At 42.2% G+C, this 12,558-nt stretch overlaps 1 protein-coding gene across 3 annotated transcripts in view; it reads right to left on the reverse strand.

The window, feature by feature from the left end:
• ZMAT3 (zinc finger matrin-type 3) overlaps positions 1-8,551 on the reverse strand; it is a 43,868-nt gene extending 35,317 nt beyond the window's left edge. The window contains exon 1 of one of the 3 annotated variants that reach the window (XR_013602307.1): positions 8,432-8,551. The gene's annotated coding sequence lies outside the window, so the exon portion shown is untranslated. The remainder of the gene's footprint in view (positions 1-8,431) is intronic. The other 2 variants (XM_078665792.1, XM_078665793.1) reach the window with 2 other exon arrangements.
• Positions 8,552-12,558: the final 4,007 nt, after the last annotated feature.

Below are 12,558 nucleotides of genomic sequence, written 5' to 3' on the forward strand. Positions count from 1 at the left end.
ATGTTTCTGAATGAAGGGTTAAAGTTATTGTCATATGTAAAAAAAAAAAAGATGTTTTGAAAATTCACAACTGTTGGTTTTCAATGTGCATAATTCACTGCCAGACACTCCCCTTGAGACACTCACAACTCCTCTCCTAAGTATTTAAACATACGCTGCGAGCTACCTCCTGTTGTGAAAGATGCAACACACCAGATGCAGAATTTAAGCCATTGGCCAGGTTTTGCCCAGGAATTTATCACGTCTTTGGGGTAAAGTGTTCCAAGTCATTTTAGACATAACAGTCCATTGCACCATCTCCAGAGCTGTCATTGCTGGGATGTGCTATACACGTACCCATAGGTGTGAGGTGGTTCACTTCACTAGCCCTATTGCTCACTAAAAGGTGGGTGGCCTGTGTTTTTGCCCTTGACAGTGGATAAGTGGTTAAAAGAGATGATACACTGCAACAAGCAATTTTAGCTCTTCTAATCCACTATTCCACTAGCGAAGAAGCCCAAAAATATATTGGATCCCCCACAAACCGGTCTATTACATCATGATGTGACAGCATCATAAAGTGTCTGTGGAGTTGGATGAAGGACAACAGAAGGAGAGCCTGTCAGTGGAGCATCAACTTGATCATCAGCGGTACACTGGAGAAGAACAGCCAAAAATGGTCACCTGGGCTATGTAGGATGAACAACTAGTGGTCAGGGGTGTGCTGTGGCAGGATAAATTCTTCAATAATCAAAGAGGGGACACAGATGCTTTGAGGGGTCCATCAGCTCCGAAAAGGCGTAATTATATAATCAAGAAAGAGTGGACCATCACAGTTATTATGCCAGAGTCTCACAGTTGTTGTCCTGGAAATCCTCAAACCCTAAAGTCCTCCAGCGGTATATATCATCTCCGCTGGGGTGATTCTTGTGGGTGGCATCTTCATAGGGTTCCCCACCCGAATATTCGCTTACCCAGGTGAGTGATGCCTCCAACTTGAGGGAGAGTGTCTGGTAAGTAAAACTGGTGGGACGAGGAGATAAGTTTATTTTTAAAGTACGGATCCCACCAGTGTTACTTACCAGACACTGTAGGTGGTAGGGAGAACAATTTGATATTTCCCTTTTTCTGATTCTATTTGTAATCTTTAATCACATTTTATACACTTCGTATTATAAGCAAACACAATATAATGTTTTGGAATTGTTATTATCAATATAAAAAAAATACGACTAATAGGCCATCTTTTTGTGTTCCTCGTGTATTACACATTTGTTTACGCAACAGTCAGTGATATTTGTATTTCAAAATGCAAATAATGATTTTGGTGCTGAAAAACAGCACTAACTGCAGCAAAAATAAACCATTTACAGTAGCATATCACTTCAAATGTATAACATAGAGATAAATAGCACCCTCTAGTTAATTAGCACAGATATAAATAGCACAGCAGCCCGCAGCAGTTTGTGCTAAGGCATGTCCTCATGTATAAAGAATAGATTCAGTATAAGTGGTCGTAAATTGCGCACTGACTTTTACTGAACCGGTTTTAATTTTGCGAACTGACCTATGTTATAGTAGGTCGGTTCACAAATACCGAATGGTAGTGGGTCACCATTTGACCTACCTCATCAATATTCATGAGTAAGGACACCAATTGCGACCCACTACGATTCGCCACTATTACAGCGATGGTGGACTGTTGGGGTCAGTGGACCACCATGTCTGTGATTTTGTTTTAATAAAACAATCTTTTTTTTTTTTTTAAATGCAGCCAGGTTTCCTTAAAGGAAAGAGCGATGTGTTTGAAAAAGTACTGAAAAGTTACAGAAACCTTTTTTACTAGTAGGCAGTGGTCCCACCTGGTCTTAAGAACCATTTCTGTCAACATTTTTGTCTTTTAGGAACCCCTTTTCCGTTTACAAATGGGTTATTATTTCCTTTGAGTTGGTGGTTAAATATTAAAGTTTGGCGACCGGATTTTGGTCACAAAACTTTGAAACATACCAAAAGGAATCGATATTTGGAAGGGACGCCCTAAACACACTCGTCCAAATACTAATTATTAATTGTTTCCTAAACCCAGTTAAAGATCTGAAAAAACTTTCCTGAATGGTTAATTGGAACTTGTACACTTCAAAAAGTTTTTAAGGCGTCGCAAACCCTCATATTTACCAAACTTGATTGTTTGCGAGCGTGAAAAAAATTGTAAACGAAGCCTGCAATGTGAAAATAGGGACAGTATCACTTGGAGAGATGCCACAAGGTCACTGCAACTCCATCTCATCTGATAACACATTTTCCAGCCTGGGGGTTTCCTTTTATGAATTACAGACCAAATTCCCAAATCCATTAGTCAGACAGAGTCAAGCTGTGTACACTCTAAGGCTCCCATTTCAAGTATAACTGCCCTTTCAGACCTCCAAGTTTCAAGTTTCATCTGGCAACTCTGGTTGCTGAAAGCATAGGAAATCCCTGGGGGGGGGGGGGGGGGGAGCCATCAAACTCAGCTGCTATATTCCAGAATTGTCTGGCAATTGCTCAATTCTCAGCAGAACTTAAAGCTTCCCCTTAAAACCCCTGGCAACTTCACACCATCATAGTTGCCAGCGCCCGCAGTGTTGGTAACTCTATGGGAGGCAGAATTTCCGAATTAACTAATGGGGCACTTGGAATAAGACATTTGCATCTTCTATTTATTATATGTTTGTACAGCACTCTGAAACATGGCTAGTAAACTATACACAGGACGGACTTTACTTTTTTAAATAATCAGGGGTACCGAGCACTATATAAATGCAAATAGTTCCCTCTTTGGTACCAAGCGATATAAAAAATACAAGCCCTTCCCTCTTCTATTTCTCCACTATCTTTTTCAATCCAAATAACAGACTCACATGTTCATCGCTCAAATTAATTTCATATATCCCTATACTAAGTCAACACTAATTCTTTTTGGGTTCCGAAGTAGTGTACTACTCGCCGAAACGTGCTTCGACCACTCGTCAGGGGTTATAAGTGCTATGTAAATGCAATTACAATTTAACAAAAAAAAGCACTTCCTCAAATCTTTCTCTAGCTTCATTACCAGCCCACAGGCCTTCAATACACAAAAGATTACCCATTTAATCAATTTTCCCACAACCAAATTTCATTTTATCTCTAAATGAAAGCCATTTGAGGGCTGTAGGATCAATACCAACTGTTATATGACCACACACTGACTTCTATTACATTTTATCTCCAGATGAAAGCGTCAGGAGAGGCCCGTGCAGGTAAGAGTGGTGAGGCCGGTGGGGGGGGAATTCGATAGATGAGGAAAAAATTATTTATTTAATTTTGCCTCGTCATAGTCTGTCAAATTGTATCTCCAGACGAAAGCCATTTGCGGGTTGTGGGGTCATCACCAACTGTCATGTAGGATATGAGCATACACTGATTTCTACCACATTTTGAATTCTTCTGACAATAGCTTACTCTCACTTCTTGTGGATAACGAGTACCCACAATCTACCTCAGTGAAGTCCTCAACTTTCACACTTCTCCGTGATCAACGTCTAATGACGCAACCCCTCTCTGAATGCCTACTCATGCGCTATCTAAGGTCAGACATAACATAGGCCATAGAAAGTACATGGAAACTATTGAAACAGTTGAAACCGAAGAAACAAGTGTTATTGTTTAGCCAATGCAACTGTATATTACTCAAGCTACTACTGTTCTGATGCTTGAGGGCTTTTTCGTGCTCCACAAAAACCTCTAAAATTAAAAAAAAAATTATTGGTTCTTTAATAAAACTGTAACAGTATGGACGGAGTTCTATTACTCTGCTTGGACATATATTTTACCCTTTTTCCAGTAAAAAATTAGGTGTAATAGTAGGCCTGTAAAGTCTGGTCTGGTGCAGGGTTGAACACATACTTCTTAACCTGTTAAGTGGATTTTTGCACAGTGGGAAGAGTAGCCCAATGTGCAAATGCAATTAATTTTTATCTTCATGGAGAAAACATATTTCCTAGTGTAGAAAGCCCCCCCCCCTACAGCCGCACCAAGTCTGGGGTGAGCGTTCTCATTTCCTCTCTGGAAGGGGAGTTACTGCAGACATAGGCTGGAGTAAATCTCTGCCCATTTATACAATAGGGTGGAGTCAGATTTTACTTAGTGAATACTCACTAACGTATGTATTTCCAGGGGCGGCTCATGCAGGTAAGAGCGGTGGGGTGGGGGAGTCGACAGACGACGACAAAGTAAATTTAAATAAAAAAAACACTTACCTTGAAGCGAGCGAAAGGTTAGTGTTTTTGTTTTTTTAAATTTAAGTTGACCTCGCTGTCGTCTGTCGACTCCCACCCCACCACTCTTACTTGCACGGGCCATGACAGTGCGCCTCTCAGTTTTCACAAACTTGTAATGCCCACTTCCAAGCCTTTGAATTTGATTCACTACTGCAGGTTCTCAGCACTCGCAAGGATGAAATCTGTACTAGTAAATGCACTTACGTCTGCCAGAAACCCTTTCGAAAATTCCTTGCAGGCATAAACAAGGCATTTTCAACAGTTAACATACGTTTATGCCTAAAAATACATTTGTGAGTCTGGCCCATTGATTTCAGATGGATTACATGAATTAGCTCAAGTGAACCAAACCAAGACTACAATTCCCAGAATGCATCCATCTGTTCAATGAAGGTTCTGGACTGGAACAAGGCTGTCAGGCAGCTAACCATACTCAAGAGACAGAAGGCAGTCATGGTGGGTGGATTGAAACCATTTGCTCCATTCATGGACTGGACTGTCTTGCAATAGGCTGCCAGTCTTAACCATGCATGGGCTTTAGACAGTGAATTAAAATAAGAATGGAAATATTGTATTAGTGTTCTTTAAAAGATACTTCATAGTTTGCTGCTGAACCTCAGGAAAGCACATTTGAAACTAGGGTGGGCAGATTGCTCCATGTCACCAAGACACTCTTCTATTCATGGACTTTGCTTTTAAATGTCATTGTTATCAGGGGTATTGGTCCAATTAGTTCAATTAAATTGAACTAAGCCTACAGCTCTGAGACGCTCTGATATGGTAAGTCAAAACCCAGAACTAGAAAGGCTGTGTCCCGATAACATGGAGTCTTCTGGTTACACTTAACGTGACTGTCAGAACTGTCAAGAGAATGAACATCTCAACTCTTTCTTCTAGCTGCTAAATTGTTTACCCAATGACACAAAGAAATGTAAGTGATTAAGGGCCATATGTATGAAGCTCAAATGGGTTCGCAAATGCCGAAATTCGCAGAATTTCGGCGTTTGCGAACTCATATTCGCTAAATGGTATGTATGTAGCAAATTTGAGTGCAAAATAAGGAATCGCAAATTTATGATTCCTTATTTTGCGATTGCATTTAAGGAATCGCAAATTTTGCGATTCCTTAAATGCAATGTATGAAGCACCCAAGTTGTGCGATTTCTCATTAAGAAATCGCAAATTACCACCAACTTGAAGTTGGTGGTGATTCGCGATTTCTTTCACAAAAGCACTTTTTTGCATTTGTGAAGGTGCCATGTGACGCACATACATGCCCTTAGGGCATTATGTGCGCCATATGCGCACACATGTGTATTTCAGGGGTGCATCAGGGTGTCCTTATGACACCCTTGCACCCTTGAAATTATTCTCAATTTGCGATTCTCAAATTGCGAATCGCAAATTGAGAATAACTTCACATTTATTCCTATGGGCCTCCTGGCCAATAGAAATGAATGAGAAATTATTCCTTAATTGCGATTCGCAATTTGATAATCGCAATTAAGGAATTTTAAGAAATCGCAAAAAAAAGTGTGATTTTCTACATACATACCAATTTGCAAATCTCAAATAGCGATTTCTAAAAAATCGCTATTTGAGATTCGCTAATCTGGATGTTGATACATCTGCCCCTAAGTCTCGCCAACCAGACAGTGCAAGTTGTCTTTTGGTGTAAAGACCTAGGGCCAGATGTAGGAAGGCAAATACCGGTCGGTAACGGCCGATTTCGGCCGTTACCGACCGGTATTTGGAGTTTGGGATGTAGGGGCATGTTAAAATACAGATTGTGTAATTTTACCGAATCGGTAAAATACAGAATCGGTATAATTACCGAATCTGTATTTTGACATGTAGTAGCACTGCAATCAGTGCTACAGGGGTTTAAGAATTCTTAATTTACCACCAACTAGAAGTTGGTGGTAAATTATGAAAACCCTTTAAAAAGCATTTCTATTGCTTTTTAAACAGTGCCATGTTGCAGACATACATGCCATAAGGGCATGTATGTCTGCAACATGTGCACCCATGCACAATTGAGGGGTGCAACAGGGTGTCAAAGTGACACCCTGCCACCCTTCAACGTTTGCCCCAATTACCGAATCGGTATTTACCGATTCGGTCATTGACATTCATTCCTATCGGCCTCCAGACCCATAGGAATGAATGGCAATTACCGAATCAGTAAATACTGATTCGGTAATTACCGATTCATACCGATTCGGTAATTAAATCGGTAAAATTACCTACATCCCGATTGCCAGTTCTTAACTACCGAATCGATATGATTCGGTATTTAAGAATCGGTAATCTGGGATTACCTACATCTGGCCCCTAATGCTTTAAATAATAACAATTCCTAGGCAACTTAACACCTGTCTGAAATCAGGTCTCACACATTCGGGTTGAAAGACAGAAACTCAGTGTACTAACAAAACACAGTTAAAAATATGTAATTTTATTTAGGTCATACATGTATATATCTTGATTTTAAAACGAAGAATGTATGAGACCTGATTTCAGACAGGTGTTAAGTTGCCTAGGAATTGTTATTATTTAAAGCATTGTTTCCCTATCCTAGGAACTTCTAGCAGACTCAGGGGTTCCCTTTTTTGACATTGGTGTAAAGATTTAATGTCAGCTAAAGTTGATCTTAGAGCCCATCCATCGTTCACCATTGGCTGGCTTTATTGTCACTCTGAGTTGCTTGTTTTTTATTAATCAGCTTATGTGGGCTTTACTTCCACTTCTTGTGTTTGTTCCTCCCCTGAAGGATGGATGCATTACTTGTGTCCTTCCAATGCTCACTTTTGAAGCACTACATTTTTCTTTTTGGTTAAGCTCTCCAGAAGAGTGCATGTGTTTCCCAGCTGTCTCCCTTGTGGAATGCTCTTCCCACCTTGCTGCCCTCCATGTTGCTCTCCTTTGCCGATGTGCTTATCCCCACACCCTCCATAGTGTGTTAGCCCTCATGTGCTAGACTCTCCGTGTTCCTTTCTCAGCTTCCCTCCAACAGCTCCTTGTTCCGCTTTCAAATCCTCGCGCTTCTCTTCACTGTGTGTTCCTCTCGCTTCCCCTCACACTGTTGCCCCACCCTCGCTCTCAATATTGCTTCTGCCCCCATGTTGCTTCGCCCCCTGCTTTATTGATTCCTTCCCCATCGTGCCCCAATTCCTTCCCCTCCCTTGCACCTTCCGTGCTGCTGCTCACCGCCCCCAACTGAAAAAAATGCATTTGAGTTACTTTTTTGTATTTTTATTATTTACCAATCCAACCCTGGATGGCTAAGTAAAAAAAAGGCTGTGTCATTTTGTAGGTGTGCACAGTGCTTAATTTGTAAAAGAATTTGTGCCCGAGCTCAAGGTTTTACTAAGAAGCCTGCGTCCACCACTGTGAAGGCTTGGGTGATATATACTAAGGCTGCCTAGTTTTGATTCCACCTCATGCCTCTTTCATCCACCACCAGAGACTCCCTACCCTTTATCTCACTCTTTCGGGTTCCTTTTCATCTCTGTTTTATGAGTCATTTTTTCTGTCTTTCTCTTCCTCCCTCTTTCAATCCTTTTGTATTTTTCTCTCTCTTGCTCTGAGTCAGTCTGGTGAAATAAAATTAGTGCTGGTCCCCAAAAATGTGTGCCGGTGGACCCCACCTGCAACCACTGGCTCCAATTAAGCACTGGTACCACACATGTGTGATGCATGTGCCTTCAAAATATTGTGGGCAGGCGGGTATCAGTGACTTTTTTTGTTTACTCTTTATCCATGCTGCACAGTGTAGGGGCTGCTCTGTGGCACCGTTAAAACTGTTAGCAAAGCTAATAGGTCCCAAAGGCCAGACCTATTGGCTTTGCCAATGCTTCTTAGACTGAAGCTCAGTCTTCTAGGTGTGATGAAAATGAAGCCAAGAATGTTAACATGGACCGATATTAAGATTTCATGTTTGGAAACGAAAAATACCAGAAAAAAACATATAAAACTTAAGATTTAAAGCACACACTGATTGATACCCATTTACATTCTGAACTGCAGCCAGTCGTTGGACTGGCTGCAGCATCCTTTCTGCAGCAGAGACATTCAAAACGTGACATACGCTCAACCTCTCTTAAGCAGAGCATCAATCGACTGAAATAAAAGAAGCGCGCGCAAGGATACAGTACCGAAATCAGGCTCTCAAACCCCAGCTGAGGAGAGGTTTACAACGTAGAGGATGCAGACATTACTTCCTCACAGCCTTCTTTACAGCACAGCCTTACATACGGCACTTCCCAGCTACAGACTCCCGAGAGGGACAAAGTACGAGAGAGTTTCCATGGGAACCAGACAGGACAAACGGCCCACGCAAAAACAAGCATTGGCAATGGCAAGAGATCTGGTTTTAAAGGAATATGGTAATGTGATTCGAACCATCACAAATAAATAGCTAGGGAACTTTATGTGTGGTTGTGTGGAAGCAAAGAGCCGTGGAACAATATTAGTGTAAGTTGAAAGGTAAGGTGACAGCTTCACTGTCAAACCGGACACATAAATCGATGCAGGTTAATCATGTGCCCTCCTCCCATCTGTGCTGCTGCCAGAGAAAGACAAACATCATAAACTACCTAGTTATCTAAGACACGTTTACCGCATGTCATGTGAATGCCCCTGAAAATTCAAGCTAAGGAAACCGGATAGATAAACAAAATGAGCACAGCTGCGTGGAGACCAAGAACTTTTTTTGTGGAAGCATTCAACTTCTGCCCAATCAAAACATGTATTTCTTACTCACAAAATATGGGCAGACCAAAGCCCCTCTAGTGATGCTCACATACTTGTCTAACGACAGCTGCGCTGTCAAGTCAGACAATAACAAGCATTGGCAAAGCCAATAGGTCTGGCGATGGATGCTAGTCCTTTGACTTTGTCAACAATTGCTTTATTTTGACATTGGTTTTGCAAAACGTGTTAAAGAGGCTTACAGACTCTCATCAATCTAAAACCCCAAAAAAATTTTGTAGCTCAAAAAGTACACATTGCCATAGTAGTCGCTGGCACTAAAGGGAACTACTTCGTATGTAGATGTGACCTTTGTGAAAGAGCAAAATACCCTAATTCACGATGGTGTTATCCAAGAGAATATGCTACAGTGGGCAGATGAGAAATGTGAGTGACACAACAACAGATCAATGGATGAAGGGGGGTGGCTGAATTGCTGAAAGCTCCTGTAATTATAGTAAAATCAAAAGGTTGTGGCCAACACACGACCTAAAAAGTGGGAAATGGAAAATTAGCCCAAAAGCAGGAAAAGGCGTGAGACAAAAAAAAACTTTCAGGAAAATTGTGATTGTGAATACATTAAAATTCATAAAATGTAAAGGTTTCTGTTAAAGCTTTGTGTTTCTGCCTGGACGGTTCTTTTTTGTACAGTATCAGGGTGCTAAATATATGGTACATTTCCTATTGTATAAAGTATTGATAGGCATGGAAACATTGAGAGGTTCCCATCAATCATGTTAAGTCTAATGGGTAGAAACAACTTCATACCTATCACTCAGTTAGCTTTTGAATGAGATTGAGGACATATGTTTAAAAGAATCGTGAGGCCCGCCAAATGAGGGTGGGATGACAGTTATGCAACCTTAGTTGTAGAAAGGCTGCATGTTTTTATGGGAATATTGCACCTGGAATGGTTGTAAAAGCAATTAAACTATGAAGGCTCCACCATATCAATATTTCCTGACTTCACTGTAGCAGGAAAGCAATAACCCCAGACAAGGAAAAACCCAAGAGGCAAGGTGCGAGGAACAGTTAAGTTGAGTATTTATCAACACCTAATTAGCCATTCGATGTTAAAACCACAAAGGTGTTTCTCAGGACCCGACTTGGATGCAAGTGCTAAAGATGGATGGAAACATACTGTGGTCAATACTTAGGCTTCTAATTCAGATGACCCGACATTCTTTCTTAAGTCAATGGAGATGGTACAGGAACTATTGATAAAGACTATACGGGGAGGAGATATCACCATTGTGTTTGACCCAAAATGGCCAAAACTGATACATCGCAGGCACTCTCTATGGCCAAAGCTTTGACACACATTTGCTCATGAAAAACAAAATAATGGCAAAGACTGCTGAAATGGATCCACGTGGGCACTCTGTATTGTAACGAACAGACAGAAGAGGTTGGTGTGCAAGCCTTTTTCCTTCATCTGAGGACTGTATTGTGAGTTAGCTACCTATAATAGATCGCTCTCTCTCTCTGTATATATATGTGTGCGTGTGTGTGTGTGTGTGTGTGTGTGTGTGTACATTTGCATGTTTAGTTTTCAAGAATTACCGGTTTGATATTGAAGTACAGAGAGATTGTTACACTGTGATATTGTTAAGGTATTGTCATTTACTATTGTAGTTAAGAATAGAACTCAAAATGACAAGTTACTTAAAGATAACTTGTAGCTAAGTGCACTTTTTGTATGGTAACTCCCCCCCCCACACTCACACACACAATTTTTGCTCCAGTGCTGATGGTTGTGACTGTAAAAGTGCACTGAAGCCTGTTGCCCAGGCCCCAGTGCTCTCTCCCTAAAACTGAAACATGTGAACTGTAACCCAAATTGGCATGGACTTTAAACCCCTTATAGGTCCCTGGTAAATGGTACCAGTGGTACCCTGGGCATATGAGTTGCAGGGCTCTCCAGGGCCAGAAGCATAGATTATGCCACCCTGAGTGGAGTGACCAAAGTAAACAGATGACAGCAGTCCAGCCATTGCTGGCTGCAGGAGCGGTGCATGCTGCTCAAACGCGACTTTGCTCTCACCATGTGTGGCAAGGACAATGCACTATTTTTAATATATGCCTAAGGAAGGCCTCCTGAGCCCAGGAGGCCGGGTGTATTATATTAAAGGGGAGGACATATAAGTGCAATCTTATATGTCCCTATAATAGCATTTTTCTATAAGGGCTACTTTAAGTGATCAGCAGTCCAAAGGATAATGTTGGCTGGTACCTGGGCACCGCTGAGCTTGTCAGCGCCAATATGGTACCACCGAAATATGGCATGTTTGGAATCAAACCACTTGCGTAATCACCCCTGACATGATTCTTGTATCAAAGTCGATGTGCACTCAGGTGGCTACCTTAGAGAATTCCCACCTGGTTTCCCCAGCCGCTCCTGTGCTATGGGTGTCAGCCCACAGCTGAAGCTGCCAAGACAGAAATCTGACCCTCCTGCCAGAAGGTGTAAGCTCTCTAAGGAGGCAGAAACATTTACCTGGACGGGAAGGAGATCACACCTCCGTTCCAGACATTTTGGCTAGTGAAATGGCACGTCAAGGTGGTGCCCTTCAAAGCTTGCACCGCCTGTGATATGCAACCAGGCTGCTTCCCAAAGGAGAAAACAGCCCCCCTTGCCCCAGGCATATTTTCACCCCAGCAGACGGGATAATTATGTAGTCAGGAGATGTACACTCCCAGAAGGCTAGCCACACCTCTAGACTGGGCTTCCTGGTCTGTACAGCTAAGAAGATTTCTGCCATTTTTAAAAGTGGCAGAATAGAGGGTTCTAGGTAGAAAAGGTGTAAGCATTCCCGGATGTGATCACCTCAGGGGCGGATTGGCCATTGGGCCTAGTAGCCCACTGGCCACTTGCACCCACACCACAAAATCTAGGATTTAAGGGGCACCCCTGGCACTAGAGCCTCAGTTCTGATTCAAATTGCAAAAAAGGGCACAGAAGAGACCAAGTGTGCGACAACAGGATCTGCACAAACCAAAGGCGGGATACTTTGCACCTGTGGCAACCATCCTGAAACTGCACAACTGCAACACTTCTGGGACTAAAGACCGGTTCCCCCAGACAGAAGGACCCCTTTGAGATCCAAATGCAACTCCAGTCTTCCCTGGACTGGGGCACTAGCCCCCTGCAGTCCGCATATTAAGACAACGTACCAGAACCAAAGAATCGCTTGCCATTGGGCCCTTAGAGGGTTGGTCAAAAAGTAGATATTCCTGTGCATTGTGGGAAATGTAGTCCTGACTTCTAGCAAGTTTCAGTCAGCTACCGTTTTACCCCAGACCTCCGAACGTCAAAATAACTTCTTGCTGAGCTTACCTCTGCCAAGGCTTGTTGGTGACAGTTCCGGCAACCACCCCCTTTACTCGACGTTGCAACTCAACGGAACTCTGCAGTAACTTCAGCCAACCAAAGCAATGGCCCTTTTGTCGACTTTTGGAACCCATTTCCTCACAAGCACTGTGTAAGTGGTTAAAAAACCAACTCCACGCGGCCCCTGCTTCAGCACCTAGA

This window comes from Lissotriton helveticus, chromosome 11 (genome assembly GCF_964261635.1).
Source record: "Lissotriton helveticus chromosome 11, aLisHel1.1, whole genome shotgun sequence".
Lineage (NCBI taxonomy): Eukaryota > Metazoa > Chordata > Amphibia > Caudata > Salamandridae > Lissotriton > Lissotriton helveticus.